This window comes from Electrona antarctica (assembly GCF_951216825.1).
Source record: "Electrona antarctica genome assembly, chromosome: 15".
Lineage (NCBI taxonomy): Eukaryota > Metazoa > Chordata > Actinopteri > Myctophiformes > Myctophidae > Electrona > Electrona antarctica.
The window spans coordinates 22,985,128-22,991,127 of record NC_136796.1 but is presented as its reverse complement, the minus strand read 5'-3'; positions in this window follow the sequence as shown (position 1 = coordinate 22,991,127).

Below are 6,000 nucleotides of genomic sequence, written 5' to 3'. Positions count from 1 at the left end.
GTACATTTGCATGTCACTTTGGGACATATGCATGTTTTGAGTGTGGGTGTACTTCCACCATGTAGATTCATGTGACTGCTTGTTTATCCACATCTTGAGAACAATCTGGCCGTACACAATAAAGGCAACATTTATAAAGGAGAAGAGAAAACTAATGTATAAAGTAGGTTAAATTAAAAACACAAACTAGTCCACAGCTATACCAGTACAACCGGCTTAGAACGTGGGGTGGAAATGTAGCACACATTGAGGTTACCCAAGGACAGCTAGTCAGTCTGGTTGGTTGTACACATTGTGACAGCTAACTCGCAGTGCGTAAGCGTGTTCGCGTGCATTCATGCATGGGCATGCATTCATGCATAATGTATTTGCGAGTGTGTAGGTTAAGTGTGTATCTGAGCTTGCTTCGCAAATACACGTAACTTGAGTTTTCGGATTAACTCGCACACATAACATTAAAAACACAAACATGTACACGCTGTGTGCGTATGGTTGTGTGCTAGCAGCATTCTTCTATGTGTGTGCGTGCGCAGTGACCTAAAAAAGCTGTTAGCTAATGTTTTAGTTCATGTGAACAGGAACAGTATATAAATCTCCCCTGCCTGATTGAGTGTCTGGCTGAATGGGGTCTTTTTAGGACAGTGAACCTCGTGGCCAGCCAGCCAGCCAGCCAGAAAATCAGCCAGTTCAGTCCACTGTAGGGCTGCTGAAACTAAGATTATTTTCTTAGCGACTATTCTGCATGGATTACTTTTTCGATTAATCGAAAAATCGAGAAGTGCAGGGTAGATTATAGATATGATTGAATTTAGTTGATTTTTTACAATCTACTAAAACAATTAATCTGATGAACCACTAATTTCTCCTACAACAGTGCCGTGCAAAAATAGCTGATCTACAAGCTCATAATGCGATCGCGATAAGCTTTTCTGTGCTTTTGAAAAATTGATTCGTTTGGACAGCCGTTGGTTGCACCCGACGTTGAAAAAATGAAAAATCACACTTGCTATTTGTTGCTTTATACTCTGTAACATGTATATAACGATGCAATGTGACATAGCTCTGTTTACAAAATGCTGTACCCCCTGCAACTGAATATACTCCCCAATTTCAACTGTTTTTATTGTATTTTGACACTTGCTTTGGCAATGTAAACGTACGTTTTTATCATGCCAATAAAGGTCCTTTGAATTGAATTGAATTGAATTGAATTGAGGGGCACCCACTGTGGCCGACACATGACGTCACAGCTTAAGCCTTAAAGCAAACATCAAAGGTCCATAGGCTTGGCTGCCACATGACGTCATGAGTGGGGGACTGTTTTTATTTTTATTCTTTTATCCATAGACTTGGCTGAGTTTTAGGGCGCATGAATAAGACAAACATTAGATGTTCATAGACTTGGCTGAGTTTTAGGGCGCATGAATAAGACAAACATTAGATGTTCATAGACTTGGCTGAGTTTTAGGGCGCATGAATAAGACAAACATTAGATGTCCATAGACTTAGTCCAGATACTGCCATATGACGTCATGTCTGAAAGCCCCTCAACAATCACACCCAGTGTGAAGTGAGTGGTGCCTACCCAGGTGTTGAAGTAAGGGGTCTATATAGTAGCAGTTCTGAGAACAAATGACATCTCGAACATCACTACACAGAAGTGTTGGATCGGCTAGCACAGCAAAAAAAATAACAAGCAGTCAGACATTGAGTCATGGAAGTAAGTCTTCAAGTCCTGCTATAATGAAATTACAATACCAGTGGTTCTCAAACTTTCTATTTTTAAGGGGCGCTGCCCCTTCTATAAACAGCTTTTGTCCCCACACGTCTCAAGGGTTGCCATTGACAATGAAAGGGGAATTCCGGTCAAATGTCCACTAAATATGACGTAAATTAAACATCAAAACATTAAACGCCATTGACATTGAAGGGAAAATTGACGTCATATGTAAACGTCGCAAATCAGCCAAATCATCGGCAACAGGCATTCTGATTGGCTAGTATGAGATGATCCATGATGATGTATGATGATAAGAGCTGATAATTCCGCTAAATATGACGTAAATTAAACATCAAAACATTAAACGCCATTGACATTGAAAGGGAAAACTTCACGTCATATGTAAACGAGCAAATCGGTTAACCAATCAAATGTTGGTGAGATGAGATGATGAGATGAGATATACTTTATTGGTGGGAGCGCTTGGCCATTAAGGGACCACCTTATGTACATTATGTAGCAATGTCAAATGTCCGCTAACATAAATCGATGTACGATGACAAGAGCGCCCCTCATTTCACACAGGTGTGACTTTTTATTTTTGTATTTTATTTTTTCAAGGACCATCATAACTCTCAGGGTTACAGACCTGTAGGGGTCCATTTGAAACGTCCTATACTAGGAATTGTTACGGGAATCGTTAAGTGGGAATCATTAAGGAACCGGGAACGCTAACATCCTAAAGGATCCCAACCTACAGCTAATATCCCAACAGAGCACATGGTCACGTGCTCACGGTCTAGCGTCTGCGTGCTCCCACCACCACGGCAACGTGAGTGTGTTCATGCGTGTGTTACGGTGTGTGTGTGTGTGTGTACATTCTGCTGACTGCCTCCGTGTCCCGAGAAGCCCTCACTCTCTCTCTCTCTGCATCACACACACGTGACTCACATCTGACAGTTCTTCTGCATTAATGAAGATTAGAAAGAAAAAAGAAAAGCCAGCGGTATGGGGCCCTGCAGTCTAAGCGCTGCCAGCACACATCCATCCACAGTCAATACGAGGTGGTCTTCTGAGGACACAGCCCCAGTCTGTCAAACAGACAGTCAGCCATTTAGCCAGCCAGTCAGTCAGCCAACCAGACCACTCTGAGCAAGTCATCCAGCCATTAAGCCGGACGGGGCAATCGATAGGCCTGTCATAATTGCCTGATTGTAATTATTTGAGCTAATGGAACTTTTTCGCATAATCGTTGGAATAATTTCCTTTCATCTGTTATCGGTATGAAAAAAGAAAGATAAAAACAGCTCAAGAATCAAAAGGTACAAACAAGTAGTGAAATGCAAGGGCCGCAAGACTAGCTGCTAATATTAACACAACAAGAACAGTATAAGTACAGTATATCCTCGGTGTCGGGCAGAAATCTCCTATCTCCAGTCCATATTAAAACTTTGTTTTTGTTTTGTTTTTCGTAAATGAATGCCCTACATGGTCATACTACAGCATCACACAAAAAGCATCAAAAGCAACAGATCAACAAGCTTGAAACGCGGCACGTTATGAGCTTGTTGATCTGCTTCTACCCGACAGAGACAAAATGATAATATGAAATGTAAATGTCATATTTCCATCATATCTCATTGTCCACACGTGTTTAACCACTTTATATACTTACCGTTTGAGGTCCAATGGAGTAAGAGGTTTTCTCCGAAGCACTTTTAGTTTTTACTAATTTCCATTTTTGAGAGGCCGTCTGACTGATAATCACAAGGTCACTGGATCATCTCCCGGCCCCCGGGCCTATGTGCCAAAGTGTCCTTGAGCAAGACTTTTAACCCCAAGACAGCTCCCTCCCAAGCATCATAAGTAGATTTAATAATAATAATAAAAATAAATCTTCCCCTGCGGGACAATAGGGTAATCAATCATTAGTCATTCAGTAAGACAGCCGTTTAAGAAGGTAGTTACACCAACCTATATCATGCAGGCATACAATACATAGATCTGTGGTGCAAAGCCTGACAGTATAGAAGTGCATGTGAGTGCATTGGAGCATAATGTCGCTGTCGGGCAAAAACCTGGTATCTCCATATTTCAAGTTTGGATGTTTTCTTTTCTTTGTATATTAATAATAATGCCCCACTTCATCGTACAAGGATATCAGAAGCAATCTACAAGTTCAGTTCACATCACGTTGTGATGCTTGTAGATCTTAGCCTGATTATCAGACTCTGAAGCTTCCTGAAGGGCTCTATGGGCTGGATGTAGATCTGCTATTTTGGAAAACTTTTGAATGTGAAATTAAAGCGGAAGTGTATGGGTTTTATTCATATTTAATCAGTACAAAGTATTATGAGCGTGTGACTAAATAATACCTACATTTAATCTATTGGAACACAGGTTATTTTTTTTTACATTTCCTGAAAGGTAACGCTTTTGGTCATACAAGGTTTCAGAGACAGATGAGCCGGAAGGCATATATACTGACTCAACCACTTTTAACTACTCATATCCTGTAAAAGCCTCAGCCTATATAAAAAGGGTATTTTGAGGACAGCAGGTAATCCATCCAGCCAATCTGTGCATATTGCGCGTGTCTGAGACAGCCATTAGTTCAAATGGAGGCTGGGATGGATTGACGGCAGCTGATGTTCTCATGTTCGAGGGGATTATGACCAAACGGAGAGAGGGAGAACTGCTGCATTGTGAGGTTTGAGGGGATTATGACCAAACGGAGAGAGGGAGAACTGCTGCATTGTGAGGTTTTAATCTATGCTAGCAGAGGATTGGACTATCGCAGTTATAAATGGACGAAGGATGGGGGGGATGACACCATTTCAGGCGGACGGCACAATATGGCTGAAAGCAATCTGCGGAAGGGGGAGAGTAATGTTAGCATCCATGTTAACATGAATAGCACATTATTTCAGGGAGAATTTTGTTCCAACATGACATACCTAGTCATACTTGAATGAAATATGAAATGACTGGAGCAGCTCCATTAAATCAAAATGTGATTCTATAAAGGCAGTTGGTTAACTTATGTGTTGAGTTGGGAAAGGTATGCCATTTCCATTAAGTCCCATTAATATGTCATATTTTGGTATTTAATTCTAACTTTAACGAATTAAAACATATTCATTTAGCAGATGTGCTCATCCAGAGCAACTAAAAGGGTGAAGTCAGCGTGAATCTCAGTCACCACACAACAGAGTAAAGTCACATATTAAGTAGAGAGGAGCAAAGAGATGACTAACAATGTAGCGCTTCAAAGAGATTTGCATACCAGGTGAAAACATCAAACCTAGTCTCGCCTGAAACGCCCTGAATGTCTATGCAGAATCTGGTTCACTAATTGATCTACCGCACAGCATCTACTAATGAACTCACATTCCCACAGCAATACCCACAGCAATACCGTATACGACAAGTTGCAGCTGCAGACGCCAGCTGTTCCATTGTCCACATAATGGAGTGCTTAATTTACACACCTATTTATATCGTATGTACAAGCTTGCAGAGGACGGCTGTGTACGCAGCCAATAAAAAAACAATCCCTTCCAGGCCCCTTTTATATATATAGACACAGAGGACGCCATCAATAATGCAGGCAATGCTATTTAAGTGATGTCACAAAGTTATGAATAAATGAATGAATGGGCTGCTTGACTCGGATGCATGAATGAATGGATTTGGTGGGAGAAAAATGACTGTTTAACACTACTCAGTACATTTCCAACAAGTACAATCTAAACGAGTAAATTCACTGTATGTGTATATACACTGCATTGGCTGAGTGCAGGCAGTCAACCAGTTAAGATCTATTTTATATTTGCAAGACAATGTTCCAAACTTGGCTACAAGATCACAATGCATCGCATTTTTGAAAATGAAAATGTGATATTTGATTTTGTCCATATATCGTCCAGCCATATCAGGAGTGTGGTCTGTTTTTATGCACTCAAACACTGCAGATTATCCAGCCATCCATCCATCCAGTCAGACATTAGGCCAGCCATCCATCCATCCAGTCACCCTGTCAGACATTCAGCCCGCCAGGTAGCTAGCTGGTTGGCTAGGCGGTGCCGAGGTGTTCTAATATGTAGGCCGATGCAGCGATCGAGGGACCGCGGGCGCAAGCAGCAGACACACTCGGGAGAGGAGGGAGGGTGAGGCGGAGGGAGAGAGAAAGAGCGATAGGAAGGAGGATATAGGAAATGGTAGAGGAAGAGGAGGGAGCTTATTGGAAGGCAGCGGGAGAGGAGGTAGGAAAGGGAAGT